We start from the raw sequence: 22,047 nt of genomic DNA, 5'->3' as shown, positions 1-22,047 counted from the left end.
AACATGACTGTAAAAATTCCTTCCGCATTAAAATAGCTAAAGTGGGCGGTCGACGGTATATAATCAATTCTATCTACATTGAATCTAGTCCACCCTATCAGGCAGACAATCAATTTCAATTCCGGAAACCTAAAACTAGTTTACGAATTTACAATCGGTTGAACTGGAAACAACAGTTAGAAATTAATTTCGTATAAATTTTAAGACGCGGTATTTGGTGAAAGAATTTAGGTTTGTTTTAAATTCTTACGCCACGAATTATTTATTTTAAAAAGGATGATATGTTTTATCAATTCTGCTAAATATCTCCTAATTTCGCATATATCAGGTAATGGTCCACGGCATGTTTTGGTAAAAAGGAGTAACGTTAGCTATTCCAAGGATGTCCGCATAGTTCTCCATTTAATAAATTATACAAGCAAACTGTTATAACATTAATTACTGGCTCCTTTTCGAAAACCGCATCGGTATGAATCGATCGTATCCTGTTTACATGACAATACATGTTTCTTAAGACTAAATTTAATCAGCTTTTTATTAAATAGGCACAGGATACCCATAACGAGTGGTACCGATTATTAAATTGCATTGAAGGTTAATTCGCTCCGGCAAATTCACTCATGCCAACTCGCCCCAGTAATGTTTATCCCTAAGATCGCTCTTTTCAGATAAATTCGCCTTAAAACGGCAAAAGAAAATGTGTACTTGTAGTATTATTGTTATATTTGAATTAAAATAACTTCCCCCCACATATAACACACCCGAACCCATCTTAGAAAAATCACCCCCGGAAACATCGCCTTCGGATACCTTGATAAAGAAAAAGAAACGCACATCATATACATTACAACCGGGTAATCGAGAACTGAAGTTGGCATTGATTTTGGAATAGGGGTTCTTGGAATGTGGTTGCCGGTTAATGAATTTGCTCTCTTCTAACTGCATTAAAATATTTTAGTTTCCAGATTCGGGGTGGACCCATGAAACGAAAACGTTCATGAATGTTTCCTAGAATTCCGTAACATTTGCACTTTTTTTTTAATAACCATAAATCACAGAAACAGACATAGCGCCTTTTGCTAGATATATGAACATTTTTTTAAAATGTTCGCTTTCTATGGTGAATACAAATTCCAAAGTGGCATTGCAGCGTTTTAAAAAATGAAATTCGCGAGTTGTTCACAGAAATCGAATACTGATGTTCTTATGGATATCTTTAACAACGAACGAGATTTAGGTATTCATCTCCGTCAGTTTGAGTTTGCCATTTTTTGAGCGGGATTCAAAACCAATAAAAAGCTCAAACACGCATAATTGAGAACCTAACAAAAGACGGTACCGAAAGGTGAATACCCTGTCATTTCCGAGTAGAAAATCTAAGGATCTAAAGGGCTTAGCTTAGCAGCTACGCCAAAATTTGAGTCCCTTTTTTAATTTTGTCAAAGGGTGGTTTCTCATGCGTCAGTTAAATTCAAATCGAAGCTAGGTTCTAGAAGTTCATTGAATTAGTGTGGATTTTTTGACTTGTGCTTTGTGTGTCGTCTCTCGTTTAAAGGTGCATCATCTTGTGGTAGGGATATTAGCAAAAATGATCTGCAATACCATAGTATTAGAAAGTAGGGACCTATTTACTTTTCTCAGAACGTTTAAAACCAAAGTTGCTTGATGTTTGATTCCAGTTGAAAATAGAATTACACTTATTTTGTCAAACAAATGTTCAGCGGGTTTTATAAAGCCTACTTGGATTATAAGAATCTTTTTTTATCATTTCAAGAAAGAAAACTTTGGCCTATCCGAGTATTTGTTTGAGAAAATAAGTTATGCACCAAAGATAGGTTACGGTTGGATGAATGAAGCTGATTTGTTTTACAGACTAATGAATAATGATTAGTACTGCCAATGACTAGGACAGTGTTTCTTTTTTAAATTTTTTATCTAATTATAAGATTAGCTTATTATTATAAGATATCTTATATTCTGAGAAAAAATTTAAAAAAGAAACATCGTCAAGTCATTAAGAGCATACCCATAATTAATCTGTAAAAAAATCAGCTTCAGTCATCCAACCGTAACCTAGTTATAGCCTTGGAAAGTTTGTGAAAAACCGACCAAGAATTGTTTTTTAAGGAGTTATTAAACATTAATTTTCTTAAATATTTTTTTAAGAGCTATTATCACCGTTTTCATTGGTTATTTTCTAAAAAAGAACCATTTAGGAAGTACCTAAGTAACATGACCTGAGGCGACAGACGTGAGACGGTCGATTTTAGCATACTCGAATAGGCCAAAGTGGAACTTCATCGGTTAAAATTTTGATCACTCTCGTGCAGTGGTTTTCGGGCTAGCTCCCCTACTATAACAGGCGAAAGGCCTAAAACAAAGAAGATGACATTGGCTATTTTGTTGGTATATTGTTGTTTTATTGTTTAAATTACGCGCCATTTGACGCTTGTATGCTCAGTGACAATATATGAATGGCAACTCACGTATTACGTATAAATGCGTTTGATTCTTTATTCTACTTCTAATACGTTCTACATTATCAATACATTCAATTTCCCATTTGTTTTTGTCCTTTTTACCTATTTATTCGATACCAAAGTACATTTAAGATTTTAACAATTACCTAACTTTGTAAATTTAACGTTTTAACTTTTAACGATTACCGACCAACCAACAGGTTAGCAGTTAACGAAGTTAATCTTTGGTTTAACTTTGCCCACCATTGTGATGTACATAGAACAATTTTAAACATAGAAAATCAAAATACTAAATGAAACTTTCAATGAAGCGTGAAGTTGAAGTAGTTGAAAAATGGGAATAATAATTTCCGTACACGTACACGAACAAAAAGGAACGGATGGAAACAATCTTTAGGCATATTTACTACCAAACAGATAATTTGCAAAACGATTGCGAAGAACAAAGAAGTATGCTCGGCATGAAAGGAATTTAAAAATGTGAGCAGGACCTTCAGAATATACGATAAGTAAATAAACGAGTAAACAAATATAGCAAACGAGCTCCTGGGTATGGCTATAGCATGCGCAAAACCAAATTTTGGAACTGGTGTTACATTTGCTTTTATTCGAAGTGCCTATGTATCAAATTTCATTTAAATGTTTCCATAAATAGGAAAGTTGGCACTGCGCATGCGCAAAACCAAATTTTGAAACTGGCGTTGCTTTTATTCCAAGTACCTACCTATGGTCAAATTTTATTCAAATACCTTCATAAATAAAAGTTTGCGATTCAGTCAATAAATGGCCGAAATGCAAAAAGGGCACTGAATGTTGAATCGATCAGACTCAACTTTTGGAACTGCGTATTATATCATTAGAGCTATGCCAATATTGAATTTTATGCAATTCCGTTCATAACTAATAGAGATCTCAAAAGAGCCTTCTTTATTTTTTGACCTACATTGCCAATTCACGAACTCCAACCTACAAATTTTATAAAGAATCCACCTACAAAATTTCACCGTAATCGATCCATTTGTTACTGAAATATCGTGCTAACGGACGGACGGACAGACAGACACTGCAAAATTATAAATTCGCTAGGAGCTCGTTAATAAGTAGATATTGCCATTTGTGTGCATTTGATTTGCGCATGCGCGACGATTTTTCTTAGCGAAGCAAAAATATGTTCTGAAGATAATTTCGACGATAAAATGCGCAATTTCTTTTGAGAGGTAGTATGAAAAAGCTATTCGAGAAATGCAATTAAAATTTTGAAAAACTAATGTTTTGGATTCGTTACTTTCACCTGCTGTGTTGCGAAGAGATTAAAGGAGAAAGCAAATTCTGGGCGATTTTGGGCATAGGTTCCAATTGCATTTTAGATTTTCGTTTTTCGTTTGGAAAGAAATAGTTGTCTGCCAAGTGCCAATCAAATTTATCTGACATACACCCGCTATATTCTATAAAAGTGTATCAGATGCTAGAGGGAACCAAAACAAGCTTTTTGTTCGAATTAAACGGAGGGTCCAAACATGCAGCCTACCTACTGAAATTTTTGACACTTTACTGCCGGACAGTGTCCTGCAGTGTGCTTACTTATCCCCATATACACCGGAATTTAAAAACGTTGATCGCTAAATTGTATAGATCACCTACTCCCAAAGGTGTCGTACTCCTAACTAATGAAAATTTAGGGTCTCCGCAATTTATGCCGACTAATAAATATGCAGTTTTCATGTTCGAAAGCATCGATCTTGTCGTCTATTATATGACGTCGGCATAATTTATTACATAACTTAACGCATGTCTTATACAGGTTGCGGGAAATTAACATCTTACTTGCCGAAACGTGTAGACGTGGTATGTCGCTATACAAAATTTAATTTGTAACCAATCTTAAGGTTTGAACTTTGTAGTAATTTAAATAATCAACAATGCAGTGAAATTGAAGTATGGCAATATATTTTGAATTTTTCGTAACAGTCGCAATTATTAATTTTTAGTACATCAAGTATTAAGTATCTATATTCACACGCGTTATGCGACCTACATTTGTAGATTTCGCAAAAATGTCGGCTTATTATAAAAAGGCGTACTGGAAGTGCAGTAGTTAAACTCATTTCGTTAATCTAGGCATTAGATGTATCTAAATCTGTTTTAAACCAATGCTACTTATTTCGAGGGTGCCGGTGGGACGATATACATTCCATTCGAGTTTCAGAATACAACTCGACCCATTTATAAATCTACGCTGCCTTTAAAATGATTGGAGCGACGTGTGTGAAGTATGTTAAAGCAAAGTTTTGACACCAAAGGATGCTCGAGAGCAATTGGAATGTAACATGGAGTTCTATTATTGTTTTAAGGGCAGTAAAGTCGTATTTATTTTCAGTAATTGCATTACTCACCAACTTGGGATACGCGATGCTTACCTGAAACAAAAAAAGTACGTATAAGTTAAGTATTTTCTAGCAACGAAAGAAACGTATAAAGGGGACACGACAAGAAAGTATTAGAATTCAAAGAGTGTGACAAGTAGGAAACAGTTTGAATGATGGTAGTAGACCCGCTTTGCGCAACGCAATATTGCAAAACAGTAGGATTATTTTTAATCCCCCCAAACTCTTATTAACTTTCCCCGTCTCCCAGACATCCCCGGCAGGATTAAATCCCCGGCTCTGATCTGCCTCTGCTGGCTCCGCACCCCGTAGCTGTCGGGATGCCACGGAACCATAGCAACGGAGTGCTCTTCGCTAGCCTGTCTCCTGTCCCTTGATTTATGGGGATGGAAAATGCGAGAAATGAAGAGCGGGACTGGCAGACAGCGCGCTTTTCGGTCGACGGGTTCTTCATATTTATATGATAACAAACAAAAACCCCCACACGTTCCATTTTGTAATTAGAATGTATCAATTACAGATTTAATAAGATAAACTCCAAATAATTTCGAACTTCAGTGAGGTAAATCGATCATCATTTTAGAATTGAGAAACTCCAATATGTATTAGATATTATTATTTCCTGGACAGTATATAAATATTTAAATTTTAAATCGTTGACCTACATTTACAAATGGATCTTAAATAATCGTATCATCACTAACCAATTGTAATAAAAAAATTAATGAGTAGCAAATATGCTGATAAACAATTCGTATGTTTTCAGAATCATAATTTACACGGTGTTTTGTAATAAAATTACCGAGAAAGGTTCGCAATAATTATCACATAGTATCTTGCCAAATGCGAACTGCTTCACATTATTTATACTTTAAAAGATCTACGTGGGGGTGTAACGACTGAAAACCTTCATTCCAGAGACTGATTAGAAAAATGTGTTGTAGCGTCTAACCTATTTTCTAGTTTAGGGTTGGTATACTGTATCAGATAGCAAGAAACGATTTTTTAACAGTGTAGTTGGTTTTGCCATAAGCAAAACGTCTTTTTGTCTTCGCTACTGTTAAACCTTTAATTACCTACTCGCTACTTACATATGAAATTGATTAACTGCTTTAAGATGAAATTGGATTTTTCTTCAGCTATCATTAAAAAGCAATTGCACGTGGTTGGTGTTCTTTTAATATTAACATACTTAATAAACCATCCACCAGTACGAAATAATTATTACCTACGTTGCAAATAATTAATTAATATGCATTGCAGATGGGAAGTTAACGTGTTAACTGGCACTAATAGGCTTTTAGTTCTGCTTTAGACAAATGAAAAGTGCCTTTGTGGATTAATGAATTGAAAATAGTACGTCCAGTTTAAGTTAAATTTGGTAGAACTTCATAAATCATGTATTTATTTTAGCACCAGATGCATTTCATATCGGCACGTGTGATTGGTTACATCACAAACAGATACACAATCGAAACGGAATCAAAAGCATAAAAATATAACGGCAACGACCATTGATATCTCGCCGAATTTGATTTATGTGAAATCCTAAACACTATTGTTGCATTAAGCATTGACAGGAGCAATGATCAGAAATTCGTTTCAAATGGCATATTATGCAAAGTGTTTAGGCTTTCAATATCACGAAACCACACCGGTATAATTTGCGGGAGTGAAGGATATTCAAATCGCATTAGTCACATTACACTCATCGCAAACCTGCAACCTGTAAATAAGGATAATATAGTGTTGGCAAACACAAAAGACTCGTCAGTATGTCGGGTTTTGCAGTCATATATCGCAGTCTAGCGCATGATTTGTAGCTCTACTTTTCACTATTCTCCCTTTTGTACTACTTTTGCTGATGCTTTAAAAAATATATAATTCATAACCCACCATCGTATAAGCTAATCCATTTTGGGGGAAATTTCAGACGAAAAATGTCAGCAGTTTGATTACTGCGACCAACGTAATATTACGAGTAGGTATTATGTAAACAAAATTAATCGTTACATCGCATTGAAATGTATTATTCCTTGTTTAATAATTTATAAGACGTAGCAATTACAGACGCCGCCGAAGATTATTGGTAATTATAGCACGATCAAGTAGCAACGACTTGACAATAAAATATTGACACTACATTGCGTGCCTACGTAATATAAAAATTAAAATTGTATTTCAATTGGCATTCCTAAGGGGCTCTAATACAGTCGAATTAAATTGTATTTGCTAAATAATACAAGCTAATTACGACCAGAAATTTGTTTACATATGATAAAATCAAACTGTACCTACACCAGAATAAACGTTATCAATTATATACACGCTGTTTCACGCAAATCGTTATCTAAAAGTATTCAGGCTACCGCTGATAGTTTAAATCTGAAAATTTGCACACAAGAATAGTTTTTCACAATCTATCGGAAAAAATATTATCATGATTGTTTCACTTCCGGTGGATAGCAACATTCTTATTTTAAATAGAACACCCTTTCGCATCATCATTGTTGTACCTATGCCTCTGTCTTCCAAAATCAACAATACTGGCTTCATGCTGCCTGAGAATGTTTTAAATTTTGAACGCCCTTCTACAGGGTGCTTTAAAACTAATGGCCAATTTTAATAACTTCAAATATTAAAAAGTTAATTTTTTGTAAATAGCAAAGGCTTTTTTTCGCACTTTCAAATGTCGAAAAAAATTCTAAATCGATCAATTAGGTATACATTCGCTATACCTATCTGTTATGATTTTCGTTTCATTGTAGATTTTCTAAAATTGTGACTGTTATGAATCATTCTATTACAAGACCTTAAAATAAATACGTTAGTAGACCTATCAGACAAATATTTTTTTAATTAAATTAAAACACCGAAATAGAAAAAATAGTATGAAAAACGCGTGTTACAATGCTTTATTGTAATACTCCTATCTTGCGGACACTCGTGGCTACGCTTCGCGTCGCCACTCGTGCCACAAGATAGTCGTATTACAATAGGTCGCATTGTAACACTTGTCTTTCAATATACTATTATGATTGTAATTGTAACTGTTATTTAGATTTGTCTGACAGGTCTACAAAAGCATTTATTTCAAGGCCTTCTAAAAGAATTATAAATTAAACAAGTTATAAATCAGCATAATGCATTATGAAAGCGCATTTTTGGTAATATAGATCAGTATTTTATTAGCAAAGTTTAAAATTATCGATCGCACAAGTAATCTAACTCAAAATAGACTAGAACCTGCACATCTACACTATAGCAGAGAGCTTTTATTGAAAATTTGAAGTCTCAAGCTATTGTAATTGCCGAGATCTCAGCCGGATAGCCAGTCAACCATAACGAATATAATAGCATATATTTTTTCAAAAATGTGCATATAGGTATAGCGCATAGGGAATGTAATAATTGATCGATGTAGAATTTTTTTTCGAGATTTGAAAGTGCAAAAAATACAGCCTGTTCTATTCGAAAAAATCAACTTTTTAAAGTTTAAAGTTATTAAAATAGACCATTAATTCTAAACCTCGTGTAGAACGACGATCAAAATTTAAAGTACTCCCATGTAACGCCAAGTCAGTATTGTTGGTTTTGGACGACTTTTTATAATTCCAGTCAACAGAGTCATAGGTACAGTGCTCAAAAGGAAAGTAGTCAAATGTCAAAAACTTAAAAACCGTTGTCGCCGGGTATAGGGAAATGTAGTATCAGAGGACGTAGATTTTTATTTAGATTTCCAAAATGCAATAGGGTGTTCTAATTAAAATAAGGAAGTCAACAAGCTGTCAACATCCGGTAAAACAGTAAAGGGCACAATCATGATATTTTCTTTCGATAGATCATGAAAAACTATGATGGTATGCACATTTTCAGAATACTTCTAGGTAACGGTTTCCGTGAAACAGCCTATATAGTTTTATACTGAGCCAATTTTATCTAATCGGAAAATGGCGGAGTTAATGGGGAAAGAATTACTACTTTATGAGATGAGTTTAATGCATTCTTTGTTTTTTTTTTGAAAGAATGCAAATCATGTATTTCCTTGAATGTCCCCCATTTTTTCCACATATTGAGCTGTAATGGATTTATGGTACAAACGCTTATTTTTTCTAATGGAAATCATAGTGACATTTTTTTGAAAATGTTCTTTTCTTTGAAATATTTCAGAAAGTTTCCAAAACATTTATAATCATTTTACAACTTAGCAAACTGATCTTGCAACCAAATCTCCTTATGATAGACAACAACGCCAAATTTGATCACAATTCCCTACTTTAAAACGTGACCTAACCTATTCCTATAACATCTAAGCTTAAAACTAATTCCGTACAATTTTTTGGAAATTGTCAGAAATATATCACTGTTGCAGTATAAAGTTATGTGCAAACACTACGCATAGCATGCAACATCAATTTCCATATTTCGGAATGTCGAGTTCTGACCTCGGTTCTGACTCAGTTCCAGTTTGAGATTAAAATCTCCAGTAACAAAATCAACGTTTTACGAAGATTTTAAACATTTTTTGAGTGTAGGTATATGTTACGCTAAAAGTCAGAAAATTTACCAATTTACCAACCAGGTGTGGTAAATGTACAAAAAAATGGTTTATTTAGTTAATTTTGTGCTTTTACCAAGCCAAAGTGGTCAGTCTTAAGATTTACTAATTATTAATGGTAAAAGCAAGTTTACGTCACGGTTGAACGGATTATTAAGCATTCGACAAAAACAAAAACAACAAAATGAGTAAATATTTTACATTATTAGCCAGGTAAGTGAGTTTTTACTGGCGACAGGAGAAGTTGACTAGCGAGCCGTTAGGCGAGCTTGTCATCTCCTAGAGCCAGTAAAAACTATTACCTGGCGTATAATGTACAATATTTTATTTGTTACTCATTTGTAAACGTAAATAATTAGTTCTTAAATTAATCTTGAAGAAATGTCTAAAATATCATGTTATCCATGTAACAGAGACTTCGCATTAATTCTGGCCAATGAAATTACTAGATTACTAACTTGTAAAATTTTTACAGGTCTGCTGTCAGTTTTACAGGTCTGATGTCAGTTTTACAAGTCAGTAGCGTTTAAACATGACGTTTACCCGTTTGCGTTTTGTCTTGATAATCAACGTTTACAACTGAGTAACAAATAAAATACTATATTTCACACACAAAAATGCACTGCAAACTTTTATTACAAAAATACAAAAATTTATACAGATTTGCAATCGACATGTGACTGATTTGCTGTTGCAGTGAATTTCTTGACTTTCGGTCCACATTTTTCGAGTCACACTCCAAATAATACAATTCGTCGCCTGAAATTTAGAATTATCGATTCGCAAACAAACATCTTCCAGGATATTCACGCATTTTTAATCAATGCGCTTATACCACCGTAGGGAAGAAGGTCTCAGCAAAAATAAGCCCAACTAAGGAAGGCCCACAGGTATCTAGAATTATGGGTTGTGGGTTATGAGGAATAGTTGGTCAACAATAATATCTTTAATCAAAAATTCCAATATAAATATGTCGACCGTCTGACCTATTTATATAATGGCAAGACGCGTGATTAAGGTAGTGAAAGAGGAAGAGGCGAATTATGAAAGTTGTGCATGTCACGAAACTATTATAGAAATGCAATGTATATTTCACACAATGGCGATGGTGCTTATTGATAAGCCAGTGCATAAAATATGTGTGAAATATTATTACCTACTGTAAAATAGAGCGCATGGAGTGGGGGTGAGCAGCAAATCATATCGATTTGTTCGTGCGGCGCAAGAATTTATTCGTTACTATTCTCATGGGTGGCCAGAGTAATTCTCAACACGTCAAAACTTTTCAACACTTTGCAATTAACACAAATATTTAAAAACGTCGCTTTGGAGTTTAATTCGCCATCATTTAAATATCGAAAAATAAATTTCATTATTGACGCTAATTCGGACAAGCACTTGATTAGTGGAGCAAATTCAGTTTACGTTTTCATGTGAAATAGATAAATGAGGGTGTAGGACAGAAATCCCATTGCGCGAGTTCTAAATGCACGAAGCGTTCCAAATACATCTTCTCACTTCAGCAAGTATCGGTAATGTATTACATCCAAGCTAAGTGATAACGCTTATAGGCTGCGATGAGACCATAAAGTGTAACGGAATCCGTGCCTCTTGGAGCGAATGAGCTACCGCTAAGGCCAAGTTCGCGGCGTTGGATTCGCAAAATACTGCGGTATAACTTTCGTTGTTCCGGCTGGGGTGAAAGTGAGATATATTCGTTTTGTGGAGCCAACATTCCTACATTTGCTAACTAACTTCCTTGTTATACGGACTTAAAAGTAAACACACTATTTATTGATTAATTATAATCCGTTTCGGAGCAATTTCCGAAATAAAATGTTCGGGGATGGTTTCGCGTATAAATAAGGATTGAATGGATCTATTTGTGAATTGGTTTAGCTTTTAGGTGTTATTGAAGTATAAATAAAACATGAACGTCTCTTTTAGGAAAATTTATATTTGGGCGGAGTCTTTGTTAAAGACTTTCAGTACGCCAAAACTTATACCTATTTTTTATTCTGACATTCTCATTTCATCGATTGACATGGAATAGTTTTCGTCTGCCTACTACTGTTTAAGTTTAAGCCTGGAGTAATAGGTACAAGCCCATTATTTTAAGTTTTGGAAGCGTTTGTAAAATAATTTGCTGTGGCTACCACAGATACCACCCGCATACATGCCCAAAAGCTTTTCTGCTCTTCCTTTTATGTCTAAGAATAGGTGTAGGTATCAAATTTGGTATATCTCTTGAGATTTACACCTGATATACCGTAATGATTGAAAAGGGTGAAATGCTAGAGAAGATTAGATGGAATCCCAAGAGAATGGAGCTCAGAATTGTTACATCTAAAGCTTCGCAGCTCCTGAAACCTGGCAATGCTTCACCACTCCTACTTGTCCTACTTGATTAATCGAGATAGGGCTAGGGACATGCGCATTCTTCCACACGGACGTCTGGTAGCGACTTCTCCCTATCTAACAAAGTGCGACGCGCACCGCCAATGGAAACTATGGAATCAGCTACTTAAAGAGAAGAAAAGTAATGGAACATCGCGGATATCTATCACACAACGCACAGGAACTAAAATGCTTGCCAAAACAAAAATAATTTAATAATTACACGATGTGAAGAAATTTAAACAGTAGCAAAGAGATCATTGTTTAAACATTTGTTCACTATTATTAAGAGCACATTGATCGAATAAGCAAAAAGGCAACTGTATGTCTGTGGGGAATGTAGAAGGGCTTTTGAATGTACACGAAGCTTGGACTCTCGAGCTCGACTGGTATATTGGTTTTACACTGTAGTGATAAGGACAATTTTGTGTGGTAACCTGCCATGCGCAGGGCAACCTAAAGGAAGCAGCTAGGTAAGGTAGACTCGTTTGGGAGTTACTGGAGCCATGAAAACCACGCCAACTTGGCCATGGGGGCACTTCTGGGACTACAACCTCGGAAGGACGAGGCAGTAATGGCTGAACTCAGGGCATTCTGTTTTCAGCACTGTTTTAGTTTTTCCGATCAGTAATTCCCGAGAAAACTCGATTTAACAGAATGTTAGAAACAGTTCTTGGACCTTAGGTTCCTTGGTAGATGGGTAGAGGTCCTATCGAATGGCCAGCCGGATGGCCAGATATGTCGCCGTTAGATTTTTTATTGTGGAGTGCAGAAGAACTACGACAACGTATCATATACCAATACCGTCAGATTACTCTAAAAGTGTTACAAAACGTACTACGCCATTTTGAACTAAATCTTTATTATTGTACGGAAGATGGTGGTGGCCATTTCGAGCAATCAAATAAAGTGATAACTAATTTTTTTCTGTAATTTTGAATACCTAGGTAATTGTTACTGTTACGAAGTACTTACTACTTACTTACCAAAATTATTTTTTTCTATTTCGGTGTCACAATGTTGATTTTGTACAACTGGTTTCAGTTGTACAAAGACAGTGATTATAGTCGTTTTTTTTGATAACTCATCTGCATCTCTTAAGTTGGCAGTTACTAGTTAGTACAAGTAGGTACCTTAGATCATATAAACATGGATGGAGCGATGCAATTACACTATGTCGCCAACATGTTCTGATTCAAGACTCTACATACTTTTGTGCTGTATCTCTCTTGTCGACGTACAATTTATATGTTGTTATTCCATGTACAGTTTCAGTGTTAGTAACCAATCAGAAAATTCAAATCTTTAACCTCACAATGTTAATAAACAATGCAATATTTATTATTTAGGGTAAAAAAGGTTCTCAATACATGAATAAATACATCTTTATAGGACAATTTAGTGGTACAGAACAGTATTAAAAGTTTAGTTTCATATACAACCATGTAAAGTCAAGCAAGGTTAAGCAACAAAAACAGCTGTTTGCGAATATAGGATGTCAAACGGACAAACGTCCTTACAATCGCCAAGCTTGCGCACTTTTACAATCAACCCGGCAAAGGATAAATACATTACAACTTACTAATAGTAAAAGATGATAGGCATAAAAATGCACGTTGGAATGTTGGCGACGGTTGTCTTTTAGTAGAGCTTATGAGATAGCTCTATCCATGTTTATATGATCTAAGGTAGGTACAATACTTCCATGTTTGAACTTCAAAATGTCAGTCTTACTACGCTGCCAACCTAAAACTTAACGGCATAAAAAGTGTTCCCAACATAAAACATGTTAGTTCTAATGTTCCCTATAGTTTTTGATAATGATTTTTTTAATTAAATTAAAGCACCGAAATAGAAAAAATAGTATGAAAAACGCGTGTTACAATGCTTTATTGCAATACTCCTATCTCGCGGACACTCGTGGCTACGCTTCGCGTCGCCACTCGTGCCACAAGATAGTCGTATTACAATAGGTCGCATTGTAACACTTGTCTTTCAATATACTATTTTAAAGACTTCTTATCCTTCATATCTTTACTAACTATAAAAAAGCAAAAAAATAATAATACTAGGTGTGACGCAAATATTTAATAATTTTAGTGTGCCGCCAGACAAAAAAGTTTGAGAAACACTGCTGTATACACATGAAGTGACAGTCAGAGAGGGCGGCGCTGAGGCCTCCGTCAGCAGACAGGTTCGGAACGGCTACGGCGCTTGATTGTAGACTAACTGTAGATAGATTAGGTGGATGTAATTTGGTAAGCTTGATCTGTGTGCCAGCGCACTGCAGAATAAGCGCGAACAAGCTAGTTCGCGAAAGTAATGATGGGGTTTCGTCGGGCCCCAACCTACCCTAGGAATTGTTCCCTCCGTTATCAGGGCCAGGATTAATTCTGGGTTCAGTGGCAACAAGCGACTGGGCCATTCAGGGCCTTCTTAATAGGGCCCCTTGGCAAATTTGGGTCTTCTAAGCTTCTAAAACTGAATAGAAGTCAGATTACAAAGATCATCGGTGGGGGCAATGGATGGTCAACTATCAGCTGCACAACATTGGACTTGTAGGAGAACGCATGTGCAGGTTCTGTGGCGAGCCAGATGAAACTACCGAGTATATGCCATATGGTCAGTCGCTGTGGCGCTTTGATCAGTGGCAAACATCAGCTCCTTGGCGACAGTTATCTGGAACCGGGGAGGGTGTAGCATCTTAGGCTGAACAGGGTCCTATCCTTTATTGAGAGGAGCGGGCTGTGAACCTAGTTGCGAAAGAAAGGTGGTAAGCGCAATGGGTCTTTGGTGTGTCTAAGTGGGTCAAGTTTTGCAGTGTTATGTACTGACTAAAATTTCGTTTAGAAAACTTTTTGTTGGACTGGTTCAAAAGATAATAAAAAAACTCTCTTTAACTATGTCAAGATCGAATATAGCGTTCTTTAGCAAAAGAATATTGTTATTCATGTTGTCACTGTCCACCATCTGGACCGAATTTTTGAGTGTATCCTATTGAAGTAGGAAACGATATATTATATTGTTGCCATAACTTTTATAATTACCTACAAAAAAATTCAATTTTCTGAGCGGAATCTTGATCCGTACACCAAACTGCAAAACATTTCTCATTTAACCTAAACTATTATATTTGATTTGTGTCTCTATCAAGTTGATACTTTTTTCTGGGAAAAGCGGGCGTCCGGGCGACCTTTACTTTTATTTTCAACAAAAATTCAACGTTTTCTAATTTTTTTAACTGTGTTTCCGTCACTGTTTCGTAGTATTGCACACATTGTGCAAACGTTCCCAGACACCTAGTTCTAAATACTTAATTCATAAAACAAAGGTGGAAAAAGGAATACACAAAGAGCAAATACAAAGTGGATAAAAAATATCGGATACCTATTGCAAACAAATCGTGTACACTAAATCCAGGGAAAATAGTCAAGAGAGGGGTATTAGAAAATTAAAAACGGTGTTGATGTGAGATGGAAATTCTAACCAAGAAAATGCAGCTAAAGGGAATACAAGCATCAAAGAATATGTAAGTAGAGATTCAATCAAATAAAAAACTAACATTATGAAAGGAATTCAGAAGTCAATACTCAGAAAAAGCTAATGTCTAAAACTATAAAAGCCAAAAGCATTAACGAAAGGGAAACATACAGAACCAGTATTACTAATTACAAAAGAGAGTAAGGTAATAATAATATACACTATACAGAGCAACTCTCAAACCGACCGGGATGTGGCTACCAATAAACGCACTAGGAAATCTGTAAGGAATGTTTGTAAAGCGTAACAGGATATTGATACTTCAAGGAATGTCTAGGTAAAATGGTTACCGGACCTCCCTTAGCAAATCGGAGAAATTTCAAAGGTGGGTTTCCTTAAGGGTCATTTTTCCTGAACCTGAAGGAAAGTTTTTTTTAAGCGTGAGCTAACTTTTTCATATGCTGATCTTCTTGTGACGATGAAGTTTCTTTGGAAACAAGTTTCCTTGAAAGATTCCAAGGGCAAGCTTTGCTGTGTGAGAATCTTCCGAGTGCTATTGGGGGCGAATGTTCCGAAGCGATTTTGCAATTGAAGGTCAATATTTAGGAAGCAAATTTCACACGGCGAATGTTCTGGAACTCGACGCGCAAATTTTCTGAGCGCAAAAAATCTGCAATTTTTCCCATCATTGCCATATTATCGACTCTGGCTTAAAATGTGCCAATTAATAGAGGTATGTGCTATAAGAACAGAAAATGATTACATTGTTTCCTTTATTATAATTATAACCATTCGATTTTTTTGTAATAATTAGGCCAGAAAATTAAATATCCATCAGCATTTGTTATACCTATGTAGTACTTCATACTGGAAATAAAACTAACGTGTAAGTAAAAGACATCGGAGCGCATTTTATAGGTAGCTCTGGAAATGATTGACAAAATTCCTCCTTACATTACAAAACTGTTAGTGCTACTACCTGGTAAATAATGAAACTGACGATTGGGTACGTTATCCGCGCATAACAAAACAATTAATAAGATGTAATTTCCGATTTAATTCAAGTGATGCGTCACCATAAATTCATTCATTATTCTTACTGACTAATTTATAATTTGCACCAAATCCTCTGTTCTTAAAGGACCACCCAATGTAAAACAAATGTTATTGCTACAGCAAACATTATTTCATATTCGCTGAAATTATACATCACGTGTGGGGTCCTAAAACGCAAAACCCAAACACATTATAGGTACCTACACAATTTTTTACCAGTTTTTCATTTTGATTTCGTTGTAGCCACATTTACCTACTAAATAGCCCGAAACTATTATATTATGTTTTACTTCAGGATTTGTCAGATCTATGCCATGCACTTACTAAAAATTATTCAAGGCGAAGTTTATGGTATCTAGTTGTATTTTCTTACATGTAAATCAAACCCACATGCTTAGCTATTAGCAACGCGTGGGCGATAGAAAAAGAACTGAATGTTAAACTGGTAGTTAAATATTATAGGCATCTCAGCCGTTGACAGCTTATAATAGTCTTTCCTTAACTATCCGGATCGGGCCATGCCATCTGTCCATATACGACTTCGTTGGCTGGCACTAATTAATTCGTTAATTTATAAATTTTACATAAATTAAAGGTAATGCGACCGTTAGGAAGAAAGGTAAAGTTGTTTTCGTACATTTCGCTCGGTACGAACCCCCACGTTTATGCCCAACTTCAAACTTGCTGCAAATGCCAAATTAACCAGTTAGTAATTTAAAATTTAAATGTGAAGACCTTTATATTGCCATTAAGATATTTTACTTTCGAAAAAAAATGCACTTTTAAACGAAAAAGTTTATGAAAAGCCTCGGAATAAACTTTCATTTCTTTTCATTCGCTTTGTGAATAAGCTGACAATGTCCCAGTTTATGTAAAGAAATACAAGTTTCTTCCGCCACCCCAGGTTGCTATTACGCGTGCTTGTAAAACTTTTAAAAGTTTTATGTTTACAATAGTCCAAATTAGACGAGGGTAAAAAGAGACCAAAAATTGCTTCTCCGGAGTGAAAGTTGAAAAGTACCTACACTTTATAAAAATTGATTTACGACCCAAATATATACACTAAACACTAGGTATACCTAATTTAGTTTAAAAATTTTATGTTACTATTGCAGGTTACTGAACCAAAATTCGTTTGTATGATTATTGCATTGCATTGTTTCAATCTTGGACCTTAAAAGACGGCCATTGGTAACGTGGTCTTATTCAGAGGAATAAATATGAGATTAGTACACTTTGATGTGGCCGTCAATTTAGCACAATTAACTACAATGACGAGATGACACTTGAAAAATGGGGGCTGGAATGTTAGTATCCTAACAATTTTAATTGAAGCGTGCAAGCATAAGAAAAATTTGACCAAATTACTATTTCCTTATTACTTTTCCTATTATACTTCTGACGAATAGGAATTCCGTCCTTTATAAATTATTGGGAAAAATTCCTCCGTAAATGTCAATTAATTAACATGAGATTCATAAACCTTCGCATCCGATGCACCGCCACGTGATTCGTAATCTTAGAAAGCTTGTTATGCATAATGCTGTTTAAGTGCAGGAAACCTTTAGTTTCGAATCAGAATGGGATGGAAGCTTAAGAATCGGCCGCAAGAGACAGATCAGCTATAAGCACCGTGCACTATTTCTTCAGCCCTAATCCCTCGTTTACGACCGTCATAAATATTGGTATCACACTATCACGTCCGCGAATGGCTTCTGCAGTAGTTCAAGCAAGCTCTTTCGAATCTGGACCAGTTTATATCGACTTTTTGTGCATCAATTCGAAAAATTAATTATATCGGGTAGGATTTTAACACATCGTTGACGTAATCTTAAAATAAACCGGTGCATATCTTTCGAAAATAAATTTTGGACAAGTCCTCGACACGCGTATTACCTACACTTTGGTCAAGTTAATTGAAATCGACAGCAACGCGAATCGCAAACTACGGCCTGAATATCAAGCAGGCTTTGCAAATTTGCAATAAACACCGCTCGATTGTAGGTGAGGATGAACTGTAATTAATGTTTTATATTTTGTCAGACAATGGGTGCCCATTTATCAATCTCGAATATTTAATTAAAACATGCGGACAACGGATTCATAATGATTTATGCTTTTCGAGGCGACAATGAATTGATTAAATTAAATTTTGTCATCCCCTTTTTTCGTATCTTGGTGAAACTTTTTCGGGTTTACTCCTAAATTCACATTCACATTCAGCTTACCTTTTAATGTCAATTTTTGCTCACTTTCGTTTCCGACGTATCATGTTGGAAACCCAAAGAAAAATACGGCATAAATCAAAATAAACAATATTTCTAGTTCGACGACACCGTTAATGTCAAATTAGAAATAACTTATGGAGAATATTTAAAACTGAGATAACACACATGTCCTTTGAAACTTCCAGATTAAAGTAAATGATGGGAAACTATCACCGGTCTCGGCCTTGTAAAACTGTCCAACATATGAAAATAGCGCGAGGTCTCTCACTCGTCATAACGTCGGCGTATCAGTATACTTGCCCTGCTATTATTAATGCCCAAATGTCACTTCACGGAATATGACTTTATTCCCCTCCATGCTAAACAATGAGTGCTATGCCACGGGATGGACCTTAGTAATGGTTCTCGCGTGACGAAACTTTTCTAGTTGTATATGCAGATCATCTCTGCTCATTGTTGGGTAACAAAGCACTTTGACGTCTTCATCACTATAGTCTACCGCGACCAGTTTTTTTCCAGTATTCGCTGATTTGTGTCGAAACGTTTCTTGAATGACAAATTAACCGATGGAAACGGGTTGGATAATTTATGTCCAATATGTAGGTTTTTGTTACGTTATTACAGCCTGCACCTTTATACAACTTGGCGTAGAATCCGGCGGGAAAATTGCGGTATTTTAATAGTTCTTATTAAGAAGTAAATGTACATAGCATATTGAAAAAGGGCGATTATATTTGGTATATATTAAACGTTTGTAAATATTGTATCCTACGATTTACATATACGATATTTGCAGACACAAGGTAATGTAAACGGAACGTAAAGAAGCAAGCGCGAATCCGTCTAACACTGGAGTGAAGCTGCTGGACCGACGCTGGTAATCCCGCACTTGTGTTCAAGCGCCACGACGCTATGCTCATGCGTCCCCCGCCCTCTCCCTTGAGCAACAACAGTGGCATTACGAATATCGGAGGCGTTTGTGTTTATTCCCTGAACGAATCTACTAAGCTGTCGGTCTGTGACGGCAACTTTCACATATGGCATTTACGAATTTAATGCGATAAAAAAGTTTCGCTCCCAAAATCCTCTCAACCCGTGCAATTCCCATACACATTGATATAAAGAAAATGAAATGATATTTATATTTTGCTCAATGTCTATTTTAAAAAGTTCGTTGAATAAGAAAGTGCGACCTAAAACCACCTAAAACTGTCAGCATCGATCGTAAAACTTTCAACTGAGCTCCCTTACAAACTCTTCGGAATATCGAATGCTTGTTCTTTTAATAGTAAATAAATACATATTCAGTACGACTAATATTGATAGCAGGCTCATTTATTATAAATCTGCAAAATTATTATCGTCTTAAACAAAATTTGCAAGTATAATTTGCACCCACATTAATTAATCAATTACGGTCGCCATTATACCTATAAGCTCTTTTTCGTTTGCGCTCTGAACTGCAGTTTAAGCAGCGACGCCGATGTTGCAAAAGTTAATAAACAAATTATAAACACAAAGGAAGTAATTGAGGAAACAAATCAAAAAGAGGACTATCTACAATAACAGAGGCCAGTCATCTAAAATACGTTAAATCCATTGACTCATTCTATACTCCACAAGTAAGATAAAATCGTATTACTGAAAATTATGGGCACCATGGAAAGAACAATGTCCTTTTAATAATTTCTCTTTTTTTCTACGATCTATTTCAAGGGTAATCGCAAAATAAACAGCAGTTTGTCACTGCCACTTGTTAAGCTTTCGAAGAGAAGGGAGAATTAAAATTTTTTATCGTAGTTTTGTCACTAAACAATCCAAATAAATGCAAATACAAAGATTGTTTCCGAAGTTGTTTCAGACGTTGGAGACTTGAGGGTACGGAGAGAGGAAGGAATTGCAGTTTAATTGAATGTACTCTTTGTTGATTGGAAAAAATGCATGGCTACAAAGGTAAGTAACTACCTATTTTGCAAAAACAATGTTTTTGATATTTTTTCTTATATCTTTGTTTTTATTATTATACTTTTAAGTAAATATACCTACGTCTAACAATACAAGCTATACTTTTTTCTATTTCCTTGTTTTGACCACACACAGTGTTACAAATTTACAATGGAATCATTGTAGTATTGTTTTAGTAACTTTTTGGTTTTAAAAGTTGGCCGTTTGTACAGCAAAGACATAGGTACCTACATTTTTCAACATCAAATATGTCGTTTTGGGTTTGACATATACTTCAATTACCTACAGTGACTGACTGTATAAAGATAGTGTGGTCATAATATAATAATAATCGGTTTAACATTCGCAGTGCCTTTTTTGTAATCTCGGTCATTTATGGACCGAATTACATGAAGTTCAAACTGACTGGGCTTCATCATGAGCGGTATAATATACGCAATGCCAAACGTTCACCCTAGTCGATTCAACATTCATAGTGCTTTTTTATCATTTCGGCCACTTATGAACTGAACTGCCATAGCCACTTTTGATTATGTATCGTCAGGGCTTAACTCGTGCATATTCTAGTGTTGGCATATTCAAATGATGTCTTTATCCAAGACCAAGTTCTGCGGACCTCTGCTAACCAAGCTGTCGCGGGCTGCATCAATTGAACCATGAACTCAGGCATTACTCGATTTTTGCCCTCGGGCGACTCACATTCCCTCGGGCCAGAGGCCCTCGTCTGTCGCCTTCGGCATAAATAACGCCTTAATGCCCTTGATACATAAATAACTATTTTTGAGTGGCAGTAAGTAAAGCATGTCAATGATATATTATTCAATTATGGGTTATTAAGGATCACTAGATGCAAAAAAAGTCGTGTACAATACATTTCGAGATGTGTCTTTTTTCATGACTTCGCAGTCTGGTTTTGGGTCTCATACCCAAAACTATTTCCTCGACTATTTCAAATCAAGTATTTCAATCGAGATTTCAATATTTTTGTTTTGATGAGTTCTATCAAAAAAAATATTCCTATTATTGCTTAGATATAATGGTCAAGGTTGCATGCTTCTTCCCGATTTCCGGGGCGTAGAACAAAAAAATTAATAAGGGCTCCATTTTAATGCGCCACTGAATAATATCGACATTATTCTCAATATTATTTAGTGTGAGCTGAGTCTCATGCACCTACAGTAGACTTGGAAGTTCATGTATACAATCCTATTATATATTGTGTAGAATAGGCATGGCAGTCTTACTTTGCGAGTTTTTTAAAAATGGAATCTCATAGCGGTGTAGGACATTGTTGCGTGGCCTGGAGCCGAAACACTTTGACGCACATAGATATGTTGGCGGCGTGACGCGTGACTGATCATTCGGCTTGGCATGGCGTTAGGAATAAACAGTTAGGGCCCTCTCAAATAAAAAGATGAAATTTTTCTCATTTAAAATCGAAAAGTAGCGCTTGCCACACCCAAAATGCAAATGCATGTGAAAAGTAGTAATTTAACACG

The 22,047-nt window shown here is 35.6% G+C and overlaps 1 protein-coding gene across 12 annotated transcripts in view; it reads right to left on the bottom strand.

Moving 5' to 3' along the window:
- Positions 1 to 22,047, bottom strand: part of LOC116166335 (homeotic protein antennapedia-like) — a 269,786-nt gene that overhangs the window by 91,115 nt on the left and 156,624 nt on the right. The window contains exon 3 of one of the 12 annotated variants that reach the window (XM_031481275.1): positions 4,874 to 4,897. The exons of 10 other annotated variants lie outside the window; for them this stretch is intronic. The gene's annotated coding sequence lies outside the window, so the exon portion shown is untranslated. Of the gene's footprint in view, positions 1 to 4,873; positions 4,898 to 18,583; positions 19,412 to 22,047 lie in introns of those variants that run through there. One more of the 12 variants, XM_031481276.1, reaches the window with a different exon arrangement.

Source organism: Photinus pyralis, unplaced genomic scaffold (assembly GCF_008802855.1).
Source record: "Photinus pyralis isolate 1611_PpyrPB1 unplaced genomic scaffold, Ppyr1.3 Ppyr1.4_LG3b, whole genome shotgun sequence".
Lineage (NCBI taxonomy): Eukaryota > Metazoa > Arthropoda > Insecta > Coleoptera > Lampyridae > Photinus > Photinus pyralis.
This window is presented reverse-complemented; position numbering and strand designations above follow the sequence as displayed.